Source organism: Dromiciops gliroides, chromosome 1, assembly GCF_019393635.1.
Source record: "Dromiciops gliroides isolate mDroGli1 chromosome 1, mDroGli1.pri, whole genome shotgun sequence".
In the NCBI taxonomy this organism is placed as follows: domain Eukaryota; kingdom Metazoa; phylum Chordata; class Mammalia; order Microbiotheria; family Microbiotheriidae; genus Dromiciops; species Dromiciops gliroides.
The window spans coordinates 220,763,216-220,789,016 of record NC_057861.1 but is presented as its reverse complement, the minus strand read 5'-3'; the positions used below and the strand labels follow the sequence as shown (position 1 = coordinate 220,789,016).

Sequence of the window (25,801 nt, the reverse complement as noted above, 5' to 3'; positions counted from 1 at the left end):
TTACATTTGGGGGTTGGGTGTTATTGTATGTGGATAAATGCATTAATCAGACAGACTACTGCTGGTCCTATTCCAAACTTAAAAGCATCTATTTCCATTTTCAGAGAAAAATATACCTATGTAAGTGGTGAGAAGATAAAATAGATTTAAATCTAATATGTTTTGCATTTGCACATTGATTGTTGCTCTTTAAAAATTGACATTTTGGGGCAGCTAGGTGGCGCATTGGATAGAGCACCGGCCCTGGAGTCAGGAGTACCCGAGTTCAAATCCAGCCTCTGACACTTAACACTTACTAGCTGTGTGACCCTGGGCAAGTCACTTAACCCCAATTGCCTCACTATAAATAAATAAATAAATAAATAAGTTGACATTTTGACAAGTGCTATTACATAACAAAATTGTTTTTTTGAAAATCTGACAAAAAATTTTAATCTTATAATATCTTATTATAAACTTTCCTCACCTACATTGAATTGACAGTTTTATAGTGCACCTACAAATATTGACATACAGTGTTCAGATATTACTACATTATATTTTAGAAACAGTTACAGATGATAATGTTCATTTGGGAAGGGAGCAGGTAAAAGGGACAAGGAAAATACTTTTGCTCCAAAAATTAGTTATTTATTTTGTGTGTGTGTGTGTGTGTGTGTGTGTCCTTTCTTTGTCTTCCATCTCCTACCCCATGTTGGAATGACCCCAATGCCCTCACAGTATTTTCAAGTTCAGTCCCTCCTGTCAGCAAATTCTTTTTTAGGCATGTACCCCTCTTATATGTTTATTTACTTTTGTATAAATTATATACATGTCCTACTGTACTGATAGTTAGGTACATTATAAAACTGACATAAATTGGGCATTTAAAATGATGAAATATAGATAAAATAATATTTGCCCTAGAGTCTAGGGAACCTCTGTAGTTTACTGAGGAGGAAGAAGACAGGGTTAGATTTGTGCTTTAGGAAAACTACTTTGGCAGCTGTTTAATAGAATAGATTGGAGTGGAGACAGATTTGAGGATGGAGAATAATTAGGAGCCTGTTGTAATAGTCCAACCTAGAGGTGATGAGGAGATGAACTATGGTGCTGGCTGTGTGAGTAGAAAGAAGGGAACTAGATACAAGAGATATTGTGGAGGGAGAAATGACAACTCTTGGCAACTGATTGGATATGTCAGGTGACGGAAAGTAAGGAGTCAAGGATGTTGGAAATTTAGGTGGTAGGAAAGTAGTGCCCTACAAAGAAATAAGGAAGTTGAAAAGACAGGTGGGTTTTGGTGGGCAGACAAAGAATTCTATTTTGGACATTAGTCTGAAATGACTATAGGAGATAGAGTTTAAAATGTGCAGTAGGCAGTAGTAGTTCATAATGTGGGACTCAAATTCAGAAGAAAGATTCAGACTGAATATATAGACCTGAGAGGGGATAATTAAAGTCGCCAGGTAAGAAAATACAAAGAAAAATGAGAGGGGCCCAGGACAGAATTTTTATTATTTATTATTATTTTTATTGCTGTTCAGTCATTTTGATTGTGTCCAACTCTTCATGACCCTATTTGGGGTTTTTCTTCTTCACCTCATTTTATAGATGAGGAAACTAAGGCAAACAGAGTTAAATGACCCCCACTCCACAGTGATACAGTTAGTAAGTGTCTGAAGATAGATTTGAAGTCAGGAAGATGAATCTTCCTGACTTCAGGCCCAGTGCAACCTACCTGCCCTAGAGGGTGTTATAGGAATGGTGATTAAGCAAAGGAGATTAAGAAGTGTTCAGACAAATAGGAAGAGTACAAAGAGAAAACAGTTGTCAGGACAACTCAGAAAGGAAAAAGTCGGTTTCCAGAAAGAGAGGGAGGTCAGCAGTATCAAAAGATCCATGAAGAAAATATCAGAAAGGATGAAGATTGAGAAACAGCCGTGAGATTCTTTAGGTAGCAGATCACTGATAACTTTTAAGAGCAATTTCAGTTGGGTAAAGCATCAAGGATAATGACAAGGTTGAAAAACTGGGAGAATGGAAGGATGGTGGTAATGACTGGGAAGTTTGCAAAAAAAATGTTTTTATTTGTTTTGAAAGGAGGAGAAAAATGTAATTACAATTCATCCATATCTGCTTATCCTGAACTACACAACTCTAATGGAAAGATAAAGTATATATCTAAGATGTTTTCTCACTGGCCTTGACCCTGGGACAAAGAGTCTGCCACTATTAGCAGGACCTTTTCTCGGGGCAAAGGGCGTAGCAATTGGGGAAGGGATTAAGTGGAAGAGGGGAAAATTGTCTGAGGGGCACGTCCCCAGTGTAGCCATGGAAGGCAATCCATGGAAGGTGACTTGGGTGGAGGTATGGAAGTGAGTGATGGTTACTTGTTATAGTTGTGTTATAAACACAGGACATAATTAGCAATGATAATTGGTGGAGTGCAGGCTGCTACTCATCAACCCCTCATGATTGGTTAATCATGCACCCCCATTTAGAGACAAATACTCTGGCTTTCCAAAGTTCCCCACTATGGCCTCCTCACTTCCTATTTTCCTTCGGGTGTTCTAAAATTACTTACTTCCTACCTTCCCCCAATAAAAATTCCAATTCTTTTCCTAATAGGATCTTAGTAAAGAAGCTGGCAATCAACTCTAGCAATCCTATTATCTGATTAAAGTAATTCACACTAATGCTTTGGAGGTGGAAGGAGTAGTTGCATTTTAAAAGAAAAGCTTATAACCCTAATTAACCTTTAATTGGTAAAGTATGTTAAGGGATTTTTATTTTGAGCAAAATGTCCTGAGAGTGACCCTTGTATACTGTGTATACCATTTGCCCCCTCACTAGGGGTCAGCAACTTGACCTTTCACTTCTAAAAGGTTGCTGACCCCTAAATCAAATTCTTTCCTATTTTACTTCTAATCTCTTGATACCATGCCAAATTAAGAGAAGAAAGAAAAAAAGAACCCTTAAAATTGTGGAATTAAGAGTTTCTTGATCCTTTGATTGAACCATTGGTTCTGCTACACATACAAAAAAGAGATTCTCATCTGATAAAGGTGTGGGGGGTGGGGAGAAGAACATTTTATTATTTAAGAGAAGGGATTTGAAACTAGTTTCTTAGACCAAAAAAGCCAATTCAGTTTTATCAAATGTTGCTGAGGAATTTAGTTAGAAACATAGTCTTGCAGAGCATAAATTCTCTGAAACATTGCTAATATGTGGTCATGCAGTATAAAAGTGTTATAAATGCTTGCAGGGATAGGGAGCTCATCCATCACTCACAAGCAGCCTGTGTCATTTTGGGATAGTTTCAATGATTAGTAAAGTCCATAGTTTGATATTGTTGTTGTTGTTTGTCCTTCATTCTTTTTTTTTGTGGAGCGGTGAGGGGGTTAAGTGACTTGCCCAGGGCCACACAGCTAGAAAGTGTCAAGTGTCTGAGGCCAGTTTTGAACTCAGGTCCTCCTGAATCCACTGGGCTACCTAGCTGCCCCCTCTCCTTCATTATCAAAGAAGACCATGGAATCAGGAGGTGATGCCATGACTGGCAGTGAATTAGATTTAAGTGAGGCAGGGCTGTGCAGTCACCAGCCTAACTCTCTTGTCCAGAGTCATCTGGGTCCAGTGTCAAAATATATATCAGGACAGCTGGAGATGGCCCCAGATGTTTAAGGCAATTGGGGTTAAGTGACTTGTCCAGGGTCACATTGCTCATAAGTGTCTGAGATCACATCTGAACTTAGATCCTCCCAATTTCAGGGCCCAGTGCTCTATCCACTACACCACCTAGCTGCCCCTATAGATTCATATATTCAAAGCCATAGGGGACCTCAGGGTTCATCCTCTTCATATTTTAGGTGAGGAAACAGGCTCAGAGAAGGGAAATTATTTCAGGACAGCCAGATTGTTCTGGTAAGCTAAAATCTGATTCCCTCTAATGCCTGCTCATTTTCCCTAGTTCCAGCCTCTGGAGCCAAGGAGAATAGGGCTAATCCTTCTCTATAGAACAATTCTTCAATTATTTGAAGACTGCTATCCTAAGTCTTTTTTTTTCCAGTCTAAATATCCTCAATACCTTCAATTTATCTTCCTGTTTAATTGAAAGTCTGTAAATATTACCTCTTAATTAGGAAACTTCAGTGGCCCCCTATTACTCTAGGATCCAATATAAAATCTAGCCATTTAAAAATCCTCATAACCCGGGACAATCCTATCTTTCCAGATTTATTGTACATGACTTACCTCTCTGACACTCTATAGTCCATCCAAACTGGCCTTTTAAAATTATTATTATTTTTTTAAATTAGAAATCTCTTTTTTCTCCTTCTCTCCTCTCACCCCAGTTTGGAGGTGGGGCTGGGGGTAGGAAAACAAATTCCTTGTAACAAATATGCATAATTAAGAAAAATTAATTCCCTCATTGACCATGTTTTTTTAAAAAAAAGTCTACCCTCTTATCCATCACTTCTCTGTCAGGAGGTAAACAGCATCATCAGGGATGGTCATGTACTAATCAGTTTTTACAGCTTTCATGGTCATTTGTTTGGACAATGTTGTTATTATATAACTTGTACTTGGTTTTGTTCATTTGATTCCTCATCAGTTTACACAACTCTTCCAGATTGTTCTTTTTTTTTTCTTTTTTGAGGGGGAATGGGGGGTTAAGTGACTTGCCCAGGGTCACACAGCTAGTAAGTGTCAAGTGTCTGAGGCCAGATTTGAACTCAGGTCCTTCTGAATCTAGGGCCGGTGCTTTATCCACTGCGCCACCTAGCTGCCCCTTCTTTTTTTCATAGTATTGATATTATAGCATAAATTGTCCTAGTACTTCATTCTTCAGTTCATATGTCTTTCCATGTCTCTCTCATATCATCTGTTACTTCACTTATTTGTTCAACCATTTCCCGACTGATGGGTATCTTAATCTCCACTTTTTGTTGCCACAAAAAGAGTTATTATATTTGTACATAAAGAATATTCTCTTTCTTTGATCTCTTTTGGGTATAGGCCTATACCTTTTGTGTATAATTCAGAATTTTTTTTCAGAATGGTTGTACCCATTCACAGATCCCATTAGATTGGGAGTTCCTTGAGGGCAAGAACTGGCTTTTGCCTGTTTTTCTGTCCCCAGTGCTTAGCACAGTGTCCAGCAGATATTTCTTGTTTAATAAATGTTTGTTGATGGATTGAGGTCTAATTGACAGTGTAACAACACACAGAACAAAGAACATTTGTCATTTTCTTTCATTTTTGTCGTCTTTGCCAAAGTGGAACCTAAGAGATGCTTTAATTTTCATTTCTTTAATATTAGACTGGACTTCTTGCTGTTCCTCATTCATTGCACTTCATCTCACCTCTTCATGCCCTTGCACTGGCTATTCTCCATGCCCAAAATGCACTCTCTCCTCCTCTCTGCCTCTTGGACTCCCTGCCCAGTTAGTCAAGTCAGCAAGGATTTTTTTAAGCACCTAACATGTGCTGGGAACAGTACTGAGTGCTTGGCATCCAAAGAAAGGTTAAAAAAAAACAATTCCTGTGCTCAAGGAGCTCATGGTCTAATGGCAAAGACAACATGCAAACAGTATATAGAAGAAATATATATGATAAACTGAGGACAGTGTCAGAGGGAAAGCATTAAGATTACCTAAGAGTGGGGCAGCTAGATGGCGCAGTGGATAGAGCACCGGCCCTGGAGTCAGGAGTACCTGAGTTCAAATCCAGCCTCAGACACTTAACAGTTAACTAGCTGTGTGACCCTGGGCAAGTCGCTTAACCCCAATTGCCTCACTAAAAAAAAAAAAAAAAAAAGATTACCTAAGAGTAGGATAGGCTTCTTGCCCAATATAGGGCTTTAGATGAGGCCTGAAGGAAGCCAGGAGGCATAGATGAGGAGGTAGAGAGTTCTTAAGCATGGGTTATATCCTTGAAAATGCTGAGAGTCAAGAGATGGAATGTCTTCTGCAAAATACAGCAAAGAGGCTTGTGTTATTAGATTGCAGTTTGTAAGGGTGACTGAGGCTTAAGATGGGAAACGGGGGAGGGGCCATTTTATGAAGGGCTTTAGATGCCAAATAAAAGATTTTATATTTGATCCTGGAAGTGATAGGGAGCCACAGGAGTTTATTAAATAGGGAGGGGAGGTGATGTGGTCAGACCTGTGATTTAGGAAGATCATTTTGATAGCTAAGAGGATTAGAGTTGAGACACAAAGAAGAGACACCAAACGGAAGACTACTTCAGTAGGCTGGAAGTGAAGTCATAAGGGCCTATGTCAAGATTGTCAAAGAGTCAGGGGAGAGAAGGGAAAGATGGTACAAAGGTAACATTGTCGATAGGACTTGGCAACAGATTGAATATGGAGAGTGAAAGAAAGCAAAGAGTCAAAGATGACAGCTAGGTCAGGATCCTGGGTGACTGGGGGATTAGTGGTACTCTTGATAATAATAGGGAAGTTAGGAAAAGGGGAAGATTTAGGAGGAAAAAAAATTAGTTAAGTTGTGGACTTGTTGAGTTTAAGATGTCTGTTAGGCATTCAGTTAAAGATGTTCAGTTGGAGATGCAAGTCTGAAACTTAGAAGTTAGGGCTTAGATGAGTATATCTGAGGATCATCAGCATAGAGATGATAATTGAATCCTTGGTAACTAATTATATCACTAAGGAAAACTGTGCAGAAGAAGAAGAAAAAGGGCCCAAAATAGAGCCAGATGGGACACCTACCTTTAGCAGGCATGACCTGGATGAAGATCCCGCAAATGAAGAGTTAAAAGGAGTGGTAAAACAGATAGGAGCAGAACCATGATAGCATAGTGGCACAAAAAAGGGTGATCTGTGATGTCAAATGCTACAGAGAGGTCATTAGCTGGTGGGGGTGGGGGACTCGATCATTGGTAACTTTAAAGAGAACAGTTTCTGTTCAACGATAAGGTCTGAATCCAGATTGCAGGGAGCTGAGAGTAGGGGTGAAGGAAGTAGAAACATCTGTTGCAGAAAGCCTTCTCAAGGACTTCACAAAAGGCAGGAGAGAGAGAGGATAAAAGTGTGGATAGAGAAATCAAATAAGGGTATTTTGAGGATAGAGGAGATAAGGCCATGTTTATAGACAGTGGGGAAGCAGCCTGTAGACAAGAAGAGACTGAAGATAAGTGAGAGACTATAGATCATGGGGTAGCAGGGGAGGACCTGCTAGAGAAGAAAGAATAGGATGGGATCAAGGGTCCACATAGAGGGGTTTGTCTCGACCAGGAGAAGAACCACCTCTTCACGTTAAACAAGAGGGAAGGAAAATAGTAATGGAAGGCATCTGAGTGATGTGAAGTACAAAAGAAAGGAGAGAAAGCTCTCCACAAGTGGCCTCCTTTTGTTGCAGTGAAACATAGGTAAGGTTCTCAGCTGAAAGAGAGGGTAGGGGGAGAAGGGAATGGATGGGATATTTGAAGAGGAATGAAAAGATTCCGTTTGGAAAAGCCACTGTGTTGAGTGGGGTAGTGATCAATGAGGGAACTGTAAAAGGATTGGCTTACCAGAGTGAGGACCCAATTGTGATTATGTAACATAAATCCATCGAGGACCCAGTCAGGATGGTTTTGTGATTTTCTCCAGCAAAAGCAGCAGATGGTGGGAGCAAGAGAAGACTGGGATTTTGCATGACAATTATTTAGATAGGCTAAAGGGGCAAGAGTCTTGAGAGAAGAGGAGAGTGTAAGGTTGAACTGGTTTATCAAGGGTTCTAGAAGGGAAATGAAGAGGCTGTGATGAGTGCCCCCCCACTGGGGCCCGGTTGGGGGGGAGGGGGGGATAACCTGAGAAGGAACTAAGGGGAAGAAGGATGGGATTTTCAGTGAGTTTTCTGTTTGCAGTCATGAGGCATAAAGGACAATGGACTGTGATCAGATATTGGAATTCCAGAATCCATGTGGAACACCTGTGGGTGATGAGGAGCTCAAGAGTAACACCATCTCTGTGATTCCCTTCAAGATTTAGTACAAGCATCACTTGCCTAAAGGTTTTCCTAGGCCTCCTAGCTGTTGCTGCCTTTCCCCGAAAGGTTACCTTGCCATTTGCTTTTATGATTGCTTCAGCTGCCTTTTTCTCTCCATCCCTGTGACCCTATTCTTTCATTGGTGAGTTCCTCCCAGCACCTCTGTGTTGAGGCCCAGATAAATCATCTTACTTTTTCAGAACTTTCCCACCATGCCCACCATTTCAGCTCCTCTTTGCATGTTGACTTCTCTATTAGAATATAGGCTCCCTAAAGGCAGAGAATTCTTGCTTTTTGTTCATACTTATACTTATATGCCCAGTACTCTGTACAGTGTCTAGCACATTTGTTGTTGTTGTTGTTGAGGCCTTTCAGTTGTGCCTGACTCTTCATGACCCACTCTGGGCAAAGATACTGGAGTGGTTTGTCCTTTCCTTCTCCACTGGATTAAGGCAAAGAAGGGTTAAATAACTTGCCCAGGGTCACACAATTAGGAAGTGTCTGAGGGTAGATTTGAACTCGGGTCTTCCTGATTCTAGGTTCAGTGCTCTATCCACTGAACTACCTAGCTGCCTTAGTCTGGCAACACAGTAAGTGCTTAATAAATGCTTGTTGATTTGACTGGAATGTTAGAGACCTTCTGGCAAGGCTTGGACTGATAGTGTGACCACAGCAGTGACAGAAGCCCCACATCGGCAGTTCTCTCCTCAAATGCAGACCTTCAAAGGAAACTCCAAGGGGTGAAAGCTAAAGGGGGAAGTGACAAGATATGGATCTAGTCAGGATGGTTTCTATTTAAGTGGTTGGAGTGCTGACTAATGGTAAAAAACTGGTCGCAAACACCCTTCCTCATTTATTTCACATGGATATGGCCAAAACCCATGTCTAAGTATGTCCCTTTATTCTGTTAAAGACTGGATCTGTAAGATTGAAACTTATTTCTCATAAACACCTGTGGTTGACCCTGTCCTTTGCATTTCCTTGCGTCCCTTTGTTCCCAGCATGAAATTGAGGGAGACCCCTTTGAGTCACATAGGAGAAAGTGACCTCTCCTAGTGTGGGGCTGGAACCCTAACCCTCCAGCCCATTTTTAAAAAGTATTCTTTCTCTAACTGGGGACATAATCACCAGCCATTCATATGTTTCATGAATATACTTCCTAGGGCAGAATTTCTCTGAAATTAAGGGCCTTTAGATCTGTCCCATTAGACCATAAGCTTAAATCTATTGCAACTCCTGTGTAGTGGTTTCATATCTATTTATGGGCATGTTTCCCCATTAGATTGTGAACTATCATCTTTGCACTTCCATTGCCTAGAACAATACCTGACACATTGTACAGTAGAAAAATGTTTGTTGATTGTGTTTTGGGTCCAGTCTCTAGCCTGCTCATCTTCTGTATGTTCTCTAGCTTGTCACTAGGGATAGGACCTGGACCTGGGATTTCAATGGTATAGGATTTCCCAAATGAGAGAACTCTTCCTCCTGATGCAGGTTGGCATCTTCTCTGCAACACAGAATAGTGAGAAGCTAAGTGCTTTGCCCAGGGTCAAAACACCAGCATGTGACTGAGGCAGTACTTGCATTTGGATTTTTCTGGTTTCAAGGCTGTCTCTCTACCTAGTACTACATGCTTCCTTGCAGTCTTATCAATATCACTTCTAAAATGTAAAAACCAAGTATTAAACCCAGTATTTCAGATGTGGTTGGACCAAGCCAGGCAATGGGGCTGTCACCTCCTTCATTCTAGATCCCACACTTCTCTCCTTCTATCAGGAGATTCCACCAGCACTTTTAGCTTCCCTACCACAGTGCTGGCTGACTCACACTGAGCTTTCAGCTCACTCAAAGCTCTAAGTCTTTTTTTTCACATACTTTGCTTTCTAGCCATGTCTCCCCCATCCTGTGCTAATGCAGTTGATTTTTTTAACCCAAGTGCAGGAGCTTACAGTTCATCCCTGTTGCAGTTCATCTTGTTATCCTAAGCCCACCCTTCCATCCCTTCAAGGACTTTTGGGATCCAGTACATTATCTATCCCTTGGAGCCTTGTCAGCCCCCATATTGAGATAAGCATAGCATCTATACTCCCCTTCAAGGTCATAAAATGTTGAAAAGAAAACAACCAAGAAGAAAATGATGCAGAAATCCAAGAGAACCCTTCCTCCAGGCTAACATCCATTGATTAATTCTTCTTTGGGGTTAATCAGTCAATCAGCAAGCATTTATTAAGTGCTTACTATGTCCAGCACATATTAGTATTGGTTGTGGTCAGGTCCAGAATAATAAGTACTCATTGTAGATCCCTCCACATTCTGGAAAATACAATAATCATCAGGGCAAGTCAAGAATGTTCTATATACTAACTCAGGTTCTATTTTATATTCACACTAGAAGCCCTTTCCTCTGAGCAGCTCTCGCTTCAGCAAAGGTTATTTGAGGCTCAAAAGATGGTTATGGTTTTGATTGCTTTAAAAACAAGCCTCACTTATATCCTTAAATGTAAGGACAAATTTCTGGAGTTGAATCCAATCATTTAATTGCTAATCAGTTTTAAGAACTGGATAAGGGTGGATGCTATGCAGCAAGGCTGGATGCTGCATTCATTATCAGCTGCCAGTTTCATCTAACATGCTGTAGCACTGCAAAGCAGGATGTATTGTTGCTGCAGTTCAGGCAGAACATCAGACAAGTAAATAAATACACATCATGGCAAGACTGTATCCTAAGGTAAAGTTTATCGTCTGGCCATATGAAGTGAAGAGAACATAATATCGTGGGATCCAGTAAGACATACACAATCAATAGTTGATGTATGAAATTGTCACTATCTGCTTGAATGCATTTTTTAGCATTTATCAGTATGGATTCAGAATACTTAGTTACTTGCTTAAAAATTCAATCACCTGACTCTACCTTTCAGCTATTGAGAGGTAGTAGGTACAAGGAATAGAATGCTGGACTTAAAGTCAGGAAGACCAAGGTTCAAATCCCATTTCCCATACTTATAACCTGTGACTGTAGGCTAGTTACTGGATAATAATAAACAATGATAGCTAAAATGTACATAGTACTTTAAAATTTGCAGAGAGATTTGCAAGTATTATCTCATTTTATCCTCACAACAAGCCTGAGAGGTAGGTGCTATTATTATCCTCATTTTATAGGTGAGGAAATTGAGGTAGACAGGAAATAAATGACTTGCCTAGGGTAACACGGTTAGTAAGTTATGAGGCTGGATTTTAACTCAAGCATTCCTGACTCCATATTTATCCATTGTGTCTTGTAAAAGACTTAATGTTTCTTAACTTCAGTTTTCTCCTGTGGCATCTATCTCACAAGGTTGTTGTGAGAGTCACATCACATAACACATGTACTTCTGAAACCTCATAAGTCTGATTGAAATCCATTTATTGTTATTGTTAGTTAAATAGTTGGGGGCAGCTAGGTGGCGCAGTGGATAAAGCACTGGCTCTGGATTCAGGAGGACCTGAGTTCAAATACAGCCTCAGACCCTTGACACTTACTAGCTGTGTGACCCTGGGCAAGTCACTTAACCCCCATTGTCCCACAAAACAAAACAAAACAAAAACTAGTTAAATAATTTAGGCTTAATATGATCTTTATTTAAATCTGACGAGATCTGATTTTTGTTAGAAGAGAATGTTGAATCCCAAGCAAAATGAACAGTTGGTATCACTTTTGTTAATTGTTCTGTCTGTGCATAATTACCAATAGGTTTTTTTTATATTATTCTATTTACACCTAGTGCATTTTTCATATATCTTATATGGTAATGTTAAACCTAATAGTGTTCCATTCACAATAGCAACTGTGAGTTTATAATTGTGGTAAAAAGTCTTAAACTCACATTGCATATGAATAAAAGTAGAAAGACATGCTACTATTGGATTTCACTTCTGTCTATTTCTTGACCCAATTATTGGTTGATTGGCCTCTGTTCCTTTTTGTTCAGTCATTTCAGTGTCAGACTCTGCATGACTCCATTTGGGGTTTTCTTGGCAAAGATATTGGAGTAGTTTGCCATTCCCTTCTCTAGCTCATTTTACAGATGAGGAAACTGAGGCAAATAAAAGTGACTTGCCCATGATTACACAGCTAGTGTCTGTAGCTAGATTTGAATTCAAGAAGATGAGTCTTCCTGACTTCAGAGCTGGCACTTTATTCACCACTCCACCTGGCTGCCCTTATTGGCCTTTATACTAAGGCAAATCACAGACGACTTGCAACATGTGTTTCTAAATAGAGCCCAAAGGTATAGACTTCTGAGTATAGCTGTATCAGTGACAGCAGTAAACAGAAGCTCTAGGAAATGACACCTTTGAAACAGGAGGCAGGACAACCTACAGCCAATGGTCAACTCAAGTAGGATTGGCCTCCTCTGACATCTTATGCTCAACCCTGTTCAAACTATTATTAATAGGCTTCCGCCAGTCGAGGACGACCATGGATCAGCGCCTTGAAGAGCTGCAGGCCACAGTGTGGCTGTGCAGTCCGATAGGGGAGCCACGGCACCTGCCGCAATAAGGACATCTGGCTCTCTGTTGCCCTGTTCAGGGCACCTGGACTACACAGAAGTGACACCAATATTTAGAAAGACTCAATGATAAGTTATAAAGAAAATTAAAAGATTAGAAAATTAGAAAATTAGGCAAAGAGAAGTTTAAACAATATAGGGAGAATACAGGATGATCAAGCCTAAAGAAGAAAAGACTTGAAGGAGAGTAGTTTACAGTAGCAATCATCATTTTCATCAAGAACTGGATAAGAAAATAGTGTAGATTACAGCCTGAAGATTTAGGTAAGGCACAATGTGATTGTTTTAATAGACTTTTTTTAGACTGGGGGTAGGAGGAGGATTGGGCTACCTTGGGAAGTATTTCTTCATCTGAACATCTGTAAAAACAGAATGGTTTATCATGTGTTTGGGGGTAATGTTTTAGGGTATAGTTCAGCTTGAAGACAAATAAAGTAATTCCTTGGTTTCTTAAAGTTCACTTTTAAATCCATAATTCCCTAATCTTGAGCTAATTTGAATAAAAAGGATGAAATTTTATTACTTTATTTTAAAAAACCATGTCATTTTAACAACTCAAAAATAAGCAGAGAATTTTCTCCCAAAATTAAAACTTTTACACAAAATACCCTCCATTTGGATGGAGTTTTATAATCATAACTGACTTTAAATTAGTTCAAATGACAAAAAAAAGTAGCCCAACATCATTGTCACTTTGATCCTCTAAGTATTGCTAAGACACATCATTCTTTGAGGATTCATTTTTTGTGTTATCTTGTTATTAACTTTTGATGAATAGCTATGAGACAGTACCTACCTGCTCTGACAAGTTCACTATGTTTTTGAATGTATGCATTCTTTCACCACCCCATGAGGCTGCTTTGTTGAGTCCATTGAATTGGAGACACACCCAGTCTCATCCACAGGGCTTTAAATGAAACTAGATTCCAACTGAATGTTCCAATGAAAAAGTAATGTTGATTTAAATTGGAGCTTAAAAGCGAAAGGTTGTCGCTTAGGGACCCGAAGAAAATTACTACTGTGGGACAGTTTATATATTCTCTTTTTTTTTCAACAGCCATACTAAGCACAGGAAATACATACATACATATATACAAACACATACATACATAGTTATATATATTTAATTTGTTCAGCTCTCTAGTCATATAGATACTATTTAGTAGCATTAATGCTTAGAAGCTAATTTGATAAATGTTTCTACGGAAAGAGATTAGCTTTCTTGGCAAACCACCCACATTTGGAGTACATCCCCCTCCCCAAATCCAACACAAATTAAGATTATGGGTTTTAAGCAAATTCAGAACACCATGTTCTGGATAAACTTAATATGGATGCGCCTGTGCTAAATAGGTTCACATGGGTTACTTAATGGACAGATAAGTTCTTTTATCAGAGCATTCACTGTCACCATTTGTGAGTTATTATCAGCAGTGGCAATGCTTAGCTAAGCAATCAGATGTGGGTGTAGGGCAGGTATATGAGTCTGCCTGTGTTTTGGCTAAAGAAAACTGTAGATAGTATCTGAAGAGAAGAGGAAGTAAGAGGAGGAGATACAGAGTCAGAGTACCTCAGTTCAGCTCTTGTCTCTGTTACATACTAGCAGTGTCACCCTCTACAGAAGATCCAGCCTCTCAGTACCCCTGATCAACTAAGATTATTATGTTGCAGAGAATATTGTTGATCTGCCTTGGTAGAAGGAGTTTCCTTACCCCCCTCCCAACATTACATTTATGTATATGCCTGTGTCTGTATTTGGGTGGCATATATACACACATACATGTACATAATAGATTTGTAGAGATAGATTGATGAAGAGAGGGAAGAGAAGGGTCATACATTCATAGGTATGTGTGTTATACTTTTGCTTAACCTGTTTAAAAAGTTAATTTTGTTAAGGCTTTTATTCTTGATAAGAACTCTTAGAAAGTATGTTTTCAGGGGCAGCTAGATGGCGCAGTGGATAAAGCAGTGGTCCTGGATTCAGAAGGACCTGAATTCAAATGTGACCTCAGACACTTGACACTTACTAGCTGTGTGACCCTGGGCAAGCCACTTAACCCTCATTGACCTGCAAAAACAAAAAACAAAAACAAAAACAAAAACAGAAAGTATGTTTTCATTTCTAAAGTATTTTATTTCACCCAGGTAGCCAGCTTCAGAAAAAAAAATTGTGGTAATGTTTCCAATTAATTCATAATCCCTTTAATAAACAATAAGCTTTAGGAATATAAAGCTAAGAAAAATCACTGTACCTTAATTTATTGGTTGGTTGTTTCTCTAGACATTAACAACAGCCTGTGGTTTGCCCATTGAACAAACCCTTTAGGGCCTCTTTGACTTCAAAATCATGTGTTTAAAAACTTAAATGTGGTTTAAACGCTAAGAACATAATCCTTAATCACAGTTGAAGAGATGGCTCAACAGGTGCCTTGTCATCTTTATCACAAAAAGATGCTTGATGGTTACACATAGCCCTGTTGTAGGTGTTAAAAAAAAATCTTGGACACTAGGAAGAAATGATCTGACAGATCCTTATAATAATAAATCCAATGAACTTCCCCTTGAGGAATCATCAATCTTCTTTTAATAAGTGCTTAAACAGTATTAGAACATCTCTAATACTCTAATGGAATATTGGTCTGTGCCTAAAATGGAAAGAGGAATAAATTTGGAGTGGAGAAGACTTGAGTTCATATTCTACCTCTGACATTAGATATGTGACTGTACGTCTCATCTGTCCATTCTACCATAGGAAGACTTTGCATAATTGGGGTAGACATGCCCCCTAACTCACCTATGGGTTTGAAGCCTGTCAGTTACACTCAACCCAATTTAGCCCATCTGCCAAGATGGTTTCAGTGGGGTGTGACTGCTATGCATGCTGCAGCTTCTTGAAGCCACAGGTGAGAGGTGGGGAACAGGTAGACACTAAAGGTGGATGAGTAGCCCTGAAAAAGGCTCGGCAAGCTCTCATACCAGAGGTGCTTGTCCTCTCTGAAAACCCCATATTCCCCTGTGACTATAGGTACATCATTTTATGTCTCAATCTCAGGTTCCTCATCTGTTAAATGTGAATAATCATACCCTTAGTATCTACTTCAAAGGATTGTTGTGAGGTTTAAATGAAATAATGCATGTAAAGTTCTATATAAATAGCAATTATTATTTCCTAATAAGTGATTTGTTATTTAACAAATATATTTATGATTTAATAAATCAAAAATGATAATTTATTGATAATGTTATCAATAATCCCCTCCAAAAATGCCTGTCACAAAACTATCCATATCTGCTTATCTTATGCAAATCTTCTGAATCATATTCTCCTATGAATAAGTGACAATCAGTACAACTTCCTCATTTTATAGGCAGGAAGGCAAAACATATTTAAGCACTTCCTATGTGACAGGCACTTTGCTAAGGTTAGAAAACTGAGTAATAGAGAGTGAGGTAAAATGATTTGTACAAGGTTATGGAGTTAGTAGTTGTCAGAACCTGAACTCAATACTAGCCTGGTCTTCTGACTTAAGATTCAGTGTCACAGGGCAGCTAGGTGGCACAATGGATAGAGCACCGGCCCTGGATTCAGGAGGACCTGAGTTCAAATTTGACCTCAGACCCTTGACACTTACTGGCTGTGTGACCCTGGGCAAGTCACTTAACACCAATTGCCTCACCCCCCCCCAAAAAAAAAAGAATCAGTGTCACTCCATTAGTGATTTAATGAGAAAATCAAGTATAGCCCAGATAATCTCTAAGGATTATTCCAACTCATAATCTCTCATTGATGAATCAAATCCCCGAAGTGAGGTTACAGGGTACCCTTGAGTATCTCTATTTTTCTACTGCTTTCATCTTTAGCCCCTCTTCCAGTGTGTTCTCTCAAATCTTAATGGCCAGTAATCAACCCCTAGTTTCATTTAACCATTTAGCTTTTGCAAAGAAATATTTATCTTAACGATATAATAACTAGAACAAAGCATTACATAAGCATCAGTTAATTGAATTCTTAAGTTCACTAGCTTTTAAGAAAAACAGTGTCAACATAGGAAAAGTCTGCTCATTGATAGTTATTGATGAGTACCAAATGACTTTAGGCAGGACTTATAGATTGATTATTATTTTCAATGTACAAAGATAATAAATAGAAACTTATGTGATAGTCATAAATTAACACAAAGTATACTTCAATCAATACAAAAATATAATTTTACTTTGAAATAAAAATGTTCATCCTATCTTTGTTGTCTTTGTTGTTTGGATTTAAAAAAAAATTGTCCTGCATATGTTTGATCCTTTGAGATATTCTTAAATTCTGGTCCTTCTAGTGTTAAATTCTTCTGCTTCTTACTGCTTGCTATCTATAATAAAAATCAAGGAACTGGAAGCAAATCTTTAGAGTATCATCATCATCGTTTTGTTGTCATCTTCATTGTTGTTGTCATTGTCTTCATCATCCTAACTTATATATGTGACAGGCACTGTACTAAGTGCCTTACAAATATTATCTCAATTAAGCCTCACAACAACCCCAGGAGGTAAGTGCTATTAATACCCCTATTTTACAAATGAGGAAACAGAGGCAAATGAAGGTTAAGTGAGTTGCCCAAGGTCACACAGCTAGTAAGTGTTCCAGGCCAGATTTGAACTCAGATCTTCCTGACTCTAGGTCTGGGGCTATATCCATTGCAACACTTAGCAGCCTCAGCATAAAGACTGGCTACCTGTCTTCAGGCAGAATTGCACATAAATCATTATGGAAGGAAGGAAGGAAGGAGGGAGGGAGGGAAAGGAAAGAAGAGGAAGAAAGGAAGGAGGGAAAGGAAAGAAGAGGAAGGAAGGGAGGGAGGGAAAGAAGAGAACAGAAGAGAAAAAGAGAAAGAAAGAAACTTGATGGTGATTTATTCTTTTAAAATAATAGGCAAAATACATTACCTATTGTTATTATAATTGTTGGAAGCATCAAACAGCAGCATAAAATTTTTTGTCAGTTACTCTTGACCCTGTTCTCAGTATTATACAATGACAACTAGGAACAGATGGTTTTGAAAGTACTATATGACTTTAAATTCTATAATTCCTATTCCCTTGCTTTCGGGCAGCATCCAATCTTGTTATGATCAATAAATTTTTAAATAATACTTCAATGGGTCTGTGATTGTATCATTGTGGGTCCTCACAACATGTCCATGTCTGTCAAACCTGTGTGACTCTCATTTATTTCATTCCATGAGAGCCCCACAGAAGGTCCTATCCAATATCCTGAGGGTTTTCCTTATATTCTCTTAACATTGCATGAAGGCTGTCTCACTTGTCACTTGTGACTAGTCCATCTGTTTTTCTAGGCATAGATTTTTCCTACATAATTCCTCACTTGTAATGTGTTGCACCTGTTTACACTAACCATGATCTTTTCTATGGCCCTTTGGGTATCCCTTCATTTTTGTTCTAAAGGACTATAATATTTCATTACTTGAAGCTATGAAGACTATTAGTGTTAAAATAATGGGCCTTTGTTTTAGGGAACTTGAGGTCATTCAAAAAATACTATACAGTTTCCCAAGGCAATCCAACATATTTTCTTCTCCCAATTTCAGTGCCAGATAAGAAAAATAGAAGCCTGAGATAAAATATGTCTTGAGAGATCATTGGCACAAAATCAGAAAACATAGAATGACATGGTAGAAGCAACCATGTGGAAACCAACACTTCTTACCCATCAAGAGGGCATTGGGCAGAAGTATTTCCTTACCCTCATTTACCCTTCTTTTAGTAGGAGGGCATATCTCTCTGCAAATATGCAAGGACTATCCCTCTCATGTTAAAATTAAGAAGCCTACCACCTCCAGTCTTTGAAGGAAATAAGAGATTTATCCTTTTCTAGCCTGATCTCTCAACAACAGAGAGCAAAGAAACACAGTATCCTTTCTCCCTGTTATGCATACTAAAACCTTGAAATGGTCAACTGTACCCTACAATGGGGATTTGAGAAAGTCAGTTTGGGGCAGTGAGATTCAGACACATAAATCTTTCTTCCCCTTGGTGTAAGAATTGAATCTCCACAGCTCTGGTGGAATGGAAAGTTGGAAAGTGTTAGGGACTTAGGTAGTAGTCACTGGCTATCCCTCTGTGTATGCAGTTATCAGGAAATAACCTTCTGTGCTTCCTGCACATATCTGAAAAAGAAAGATGTGTTTTTAGAACAATACTGGCAAAAAATAATCATGAGGAATGAAAAAGTAATTGGCAGAATCAAAGGCCATTGCTGTCAGAATTTAAGCCAATTCCTGACATGAAGGAGCTTAGAGTTGAATTGAGGAAATAATTTCTACTACAGAGTTAGATAAAAGCCTTAAAAGACAAAATGTTAATAAATAACATCATGAAGAGTCAGAGAAGAGAAAGATTGAGCTGGAAGATTCTATTCAGTTCAAGAAGCATTAAACACCTAAGTGTTAGATGCTGTTGTTAGGTACTACAAACAAAAATAAAATAGCCCCTGCCCTCAAAATGCTTACATTCTTTTGGAAGAAATAACATGAATACAAATGAGTAAATATAGAGTATTAAAAAGTATATATAAAGTAATTTCTAGGGACTTAGAGGGAAGACTAACAGTAAGGGGAAATTTGATTCAGCTTCTTTTAGGAAATAGCAATTGAGCTCAGTTTTTATGGAAGGTAAAATTTCTGTGAGGTAGATGTGAGGAGGAAGTGAGTTGCACACAAGGGGGAATAGCCTGTCCATCCATGAACTTGGAGTTGAGAAATAAAATGTTGAGCTGAGGAAATAGGAACCATTGTGGTTTGGCTGCATTATAGAATACACAGAAAACAACATTCAGTAAACCTGAAAAAGTGGGTTTTGGCCATATTATGAAGGTTTTTGAAAGCTAAAAAGAAGACTAGTATTTTATCCTAGTGGTAATAGGGAGCCACTAAAATGTCTTTCAGTGGGGAGTGATGTGTGTGATTAGACCTGTATTTTAGTATTACCAACTTGGTAATTGTGTAGAAGATGGTTTGGAGATGATAAAAACAGAAAGATATTGCAGTGGTCTAAGTCAGAGGTGGTAAGGGACTAAATAGGCCCTAAGAGTGAAGAGAGATTGATGTGAAATATTTCTAATAAAATATGGAGACTAAAGTGGCAAGAATTGACAAATGATTGGAAAAAAGGGTGGAGGAAGAAAGAAGAATAGAGGTTACCTCTGAGATTGTGAAGGGAAGCAAGGTAATGCAGTAGATAGAGTACAGGCCTGAAATCAGAAACACTTATCTTTCTATGTTCAAATATAGTCTCAGATAATTACTAACTATATCACCCTGGGTAAGTCACTTGACCCTGTTTACCTCAGTTCCTTCATTTGTAAAATGAGCTGGAGAAGGAAACAGCAAACCAATCCAGTATCTTCACCAAGAAAACCCCAAATGGAGTCACAAAAAGTTGGACAGAACTGAAATTACTGAACAATAGCTGAGATTGTGAACATGGGTGAATAAAAGGATGATGGTGCACTCAGAAGAAATAGGGAAGTTAGGAAAGGGGATGGGGGTAAGGAGAAAAGATACTGGATTCTCTTTTGAATATGTTAAATATGTGTCACTTATGGGGAATTCAGTTGATTATGTCTAGCACACAGTAGGCGGTTAATGCTTGTTGACTGAGTGTTGACTGACAATAGACAATTGGTAATATAAGACTGGAGTTCTGGAGAAAAAACAGGGCTGTATGCTTATACATGAGTTTCATCAGGATAGAGGTGATAGTTAAATCCAGGGAAGTTGCTGAGATCACTGGGAGAGTAAAGAGAGAAATGAGAAACCCAAGAATAGATCCCTGGGTTAGACTCATGAAGAGAAGAGGAACAAGGATAAGGATCCTACAAAGTAGGCTGAGAAGACATAGCCAGGCAGGTAGGAGAAGCAGAAGAAAATGTTACAAAAACCCAAGGGAGGAGAATGTATCTAGAGAGAAGGGGATGATCAATGGTGTTGAATGCTGCAGTGGTAAAAAAAGATAAGGAATGGGGGCAGGGGGCAGCTAGGTGGCGCAGTGGATAAAGCACTGGCTTTGGATTCAGGAGGAACTGAGTTCAAATCCAACCTCAGACACTTTACATTTACTAGCTGTGTGACCCTGGGCAAGGCACTTAACCTTCATTGCCCCAGGAAAAAAAAGGAATGGGAAAAGTTCATCAGATTTGTCAATAGATCAACCTGGTAACCTTTGAGAGAGCAGTTTCAGTAGAAAGATTTCAGAAACCAGATTATAAAGAGTTGAAAACTAAATGTGAAGAAAAAATGGCAGTTATTGTGACTCTGGAAAGCATAAAGAGAAGGGTTGTAAAAAGAATGAAGGACTTTGAGGTAATGGCTTATAAATATAGCCTGGATATTTAATCTGAAGAAAAGACATAGAGGCAGACAGGATACATTATCTTCATGTTTTTGAGGAACTCTGTCATGGAAGAAGAATTGGATTTGTCCTGCCTGGCAGCAGAGAGCAGGACTAGGAGTGTGGAGTTTAAAAAGAGGCGGATTTTGCTTAAAGGAAGGGGAAAATGCCTTAACAATTAGTGGTATCTAAAAATGAAATTGACTGACTTGGGAGATAGTAATAGACCCCTTCCTCAACATCTTCAAGCAAAGGCTTACTACCTCTTGAGGATGCTGCAAAGAAGACTCCTGGATGGCCTTTGAAGTCCCTTCTAAATCTGAAATTCAGTGATTCTGGGAGTGGGTCATCTGGAGGAGTTAAGATGTAAACTAGACCCAAAAGAAATTAAAAGATTTGGATAGATGGAAAAGAGTTGAAAAAGAGAAGTAAAAGATAACAAAACTATTTGGATGGAGCAGAGTGAGTAGACTCCTTTGTTTGGTTCATGGGGTAGGGTAGTTGAAGATAGGGCTAGATAAACTAAGGCTATATTTTGGAATGGTTTGGGTGCAAGGGGATGGGAGAGGCAATAATTGGATTTTTTCTTCAACAGGAAAGGTGATTAGAATTAAAATGTGTTGTTGCTTTCATATTAATTAATCTAGTCACATAAGCTTTATGGATCTGGAGGAAGAGGGGTAAAAGGAGATTTGGAACAGAACAAGTCTTTGTAGTAGACCAAACTTCAAGTGATGAGGCAGAAGAGACAAAGGCAGTGGCAGAGAAATGGAAAAGGGGACAATCAGAAAAATAAATGGAGTTGTGAGAAATCTGTATAGTAAATATTGTTATCAAACCTGAGTAAAGCAATACAGCATTTGGGTTAATGAGGTTACCATATGCACTACATGTGACTTACCAATTTTCAAAGAATTAGAATATAATGAAACAAAGCACTAGAACTGTGCTGAACATAATTTAATAATTAATGATTCTTGCTTCAGGTCCATTATTATGAACAGCAGTTATTATTACATAGTATATATGCTTGGAACGGCTGTATTTATTACAGTGTTCCAGTTAATAGGATACTGGCTAAACTAACCCTTTTTTGTGTTGTTATATTACACAATGAGAATACATTTCTATAGAAGAAACATTTAATAGATTCTTATTGATCAGTGATGTAGATATTAAGTTTATTTCAACAAACTTTTATTGTCCTCCTGCTATGTAATGGGCACTTTTCAAGGCCTCAGGGTTAAAAAGACAAAAATGAAACAATATTTTGTATTAGTCTGTTGTATTAGGTGGAAACATCATATACACAAATAAGTTTAGTATGAGGAAAACTGAGGAGCAAAAGAGAATTAAAAAGCTGTAGGAACATGGATCACTTCAGAGAGCAGGTGCCAACTTAATATAACACTTTAAAATAATTTGATTGACATTAAGATTTTGACAGTATAAAGCAGGGTGCCTAAAGTGTGTTCTATAGAATCAAGTCTTTATCAGTTTTCTAAGGTACCATAGGGTTCCTAGGCTATTTTGCAGGGAGAACTAGGTTTTTGGCATTTCTTATCACATGAATGATTTAAAATTTAAAAAATAAATTGACATTTGTAGCTTTTATGAAAGTATTTCTGAATATAATCTGTGTTCTTCCACCTCGAACTACAATTTCATCTTTATCCCACAGTGGATTATTTGTTCCTAAGAGAAATCAGATAACATGCCAGAAAATGGATAATACAAACATTATCACCTATATTGGAAAAAAAGTATTGCTTGGATTGTGAATCCAAGAAGTAGAAATATAAAAGGAAACAATAAAATTTTATTATTAGCCTTATAACATTCAAGAGGCAGTATGGCTTAATGAACAGGGATGTGACTGGAGCCATGAAGACCTGAATTGGAGTCTTAACTCACTCATATAGGCTGTGTGATCCTGGCAGTCACTTAGTGTTCCCAGCAACTCCCTAAAGACTTAAGTTGCATAGAAGGTGCCAACCTCTATTGGTAGTTAATTTCCTCATTTTGGAGTTCCTTATAATTAATGAAATTACAGGTCTGGTCTTTATGCCTATAATCTCCATCCCAAACTTCACTACACTAATGTTTATTAATGATAAAAAGCAATTTTTACTATTTCAGACTCTCTGTTCATTACAAAGTTGTACCAATTTTGTTTAATTACCATTTGCTTCATACATACACATATGTGCACGTATGCATGCATATATGTATAGAGACAACATGGCATACTATAGATAATACCAGATTTGGAATCAGAAAGACCTGATTATTTGAATACTGCATCTAATTTAGCTGTGTGACCTATGGAAAATCACTTAATCTCCCTAAACTTCAGACAACTCTCTAAGGCTCTGGGTTATAGATGAGTATAAAGGTGTAGTTGTAGTCTGGGTAGGTTGAGGGAGTTAGGCACTCAACATCCTTGACTTATATATATAAATGTGTCTGTACATGCAGATATGCACAGAAAACTTCATTGTTGGAATTGGAATTCTACATTTTTTTTAAAGGTCACTACTTATTAGATGAAATAAGCCACTTTCATTCCACACGCTCCTCTCCTACCCATTTATTTTGTATATATTATCTAACCTCCTTACTGCTCTATCCTTCATCAAACCTATGCTGGGCTAATGTTGTAAATTTGCAAACATGTGTGAACATATTCTAACTGGGTCTCTTCCCACAAGATTACATCATTTAATCCTGCTCATAGGCTATATTGTCTATGTGTGTGTGTGTCAACAGGAATACTTTAAAGCAGGGGTGCTTAACCTGGGGTCAGTGAACTTTTTTTTACTTTGATAACTATTTCAATACAGTTGGTTTCCTTGAGTATATTTTATTTCATGCATTAAAAAAAAATTCTAAGAAGGGGTCCATAGTAGGCTGTACCAGATTGCCAAAGGGGCCCATGACAGAACAGATTAAGAGCCCCTGATTTGCTGTGTGTGCTTTTTTGTTTGTTTGTTTGTTTGTTTGGTTTTTGCGGGGCAATGGGGGTCAAGTGACTTGCCCAAGGTCACACAGCTAGTAAGTGTCTGAGGCCAGATTTGAACTCAGGTACTCCTGAATCCAGGGCTGGTGCTTTACCCACTGCGCCACCTAGCCGCCCCCTGTGTGTGTGTTTTTAAGTTATCCAGTTTTATCATGGATTTAAAACAAAAGGTATTTTAAAGACCACCTAGTCCAGCTTCCTCGATTTACAAACAGTAGCAGGTACTAGGAAGTAGAACTGGGATTTCAATCCAGATCCTTGGACTCCAAATACAGTGCTCTTTCCACTACATCAAGCTGCTTCCCATTTGGCGTGTGAAACCTAATCGAGCTATTGCTTTTGCTGGAGGCTGTTTTCAATGGGCAGCCAGGTGGCACAGTGGACTGACTGTTGAGTTTTTGTCAGGAATAGTCATCTTTTAGAGTTCCAATCCACCCCCAGACACTTAGTAGCTGTGTAACATTGGGGAAGTCACTTAAACCTGTTTACTTTAGTTTCCTCATTTGTAAAATGAGCCCAAGAAGTAATTGGAAAGCCACTTCAGTATCTTTGCCAAGAAAACCCCAAATCGGGCAGTTAGATGGCACAATGGATAAAGCACCTGCCTTGGATTCAGGAGGACCTGAGTTCAAATGTGGCCTCAGACACTTGACACTTACTAGCTGTGTGACCCTGGGCAAGTCACTTAACCCCCTTTGCCCCACAAAAACAACAACAACAAAAACACAAATGGAGTCGAGAAGAGTTGGATCACTACTGAACAGCAACATGTCAGTAGGGCTTGTCCTTGACTTTATATTGATCATAATGTCTTATGATACCAAGCCTCCTCTCTGTTTCTTGTTAGACTGGGATTTAGGAGTCTGAAAGCAAAGTGGCAAGCCGATTTTGCTGCTGCTAAGGTTTATTGCATCAATTATCTGATGACATTAGCCTAGTATACCACTGGAATAATAATACTAATAATACATATTTCTATAGCTTTAAGGTTTACAAAGCCCAGTCAAATCTATTGCTAGGCCAATAGCTCTGGATATTCTTTCCAGGCTGGAAACCTCTAGGAAGGGGCTAAGTGGTGCTTGTCTGCCCTCTGAGCACCAACCTACCTAAAACTGGAGAGCCTCATCACCAGGTTGCCCATAAGCAACTTTGACATCACTGAGGAAGATTATCCACAAAAGCACAAAGGGGTTGTGATCTCTCTCATACTCATAAAATCCAGCATCTGTGCAAGTACAAAGAAAGTAATGTATTTCAGTGTGAGGTATGTATTGGAAGTATAATTATTCTTTATTTGCAGATGAGAAGTGAAGTAACTTGCCATAGATGACTGCTAGTTGAGATTAGAGCCAGGATCTCAACAAAAGTGTCCTGATTCCACTCCACAAAGCAGCCCTTCATAATGTGTTGTTTACATCCAATAACTAAATATCATAAATAACCTAAACATGTTTTATTAATATGTATTGCCTACATAATGCCTACATAATAGCTGCCTGAAATGCAAAAGATTTATAGCATTGCGATTTTAAAAACCACCTAGCCCTAATGTTCATGTTTGACTTGAGACAAATAGCATCCCCTCGTGCAAGGGTGTAGAGTAATCTGGTAGTAAAAGGGTACTGACTTTGGAGTTAAATGTGGTTCTAATCCTGCCTCTGCGGCTTTCTAGTTGTCTGTGTTTGGGCAAGTTATATATCTTCCATGTGCCTCATCTTTAAAATGAGGGGGATTAGACGATCTCCTCTCTCAGCTCCTTTCCAATTCTGCATCTATTATCCTAATAAGGCATACAGGGGTTAATTTACTGACCACCCTCACGCCCTTATTAGCAGAGTTGAAAATCATATTCAAAT

The 25,801-nt window shown here is 38.6% G+C and overlaps 1 protein-coding gene across 1 annotated transcript in view; it reads left to right on the top strand.

The window, feature by feature from the left end:
• GNAL (G protein subunit alpha L) overlaps window positions 1-25,801 on the top strand; it is a 499,698-nt gene that overhangs the window by 211,467 nt on the left and 262,430 nt on the right. The gene's annotated exons all lie outside the window — the stretch shown is intronic.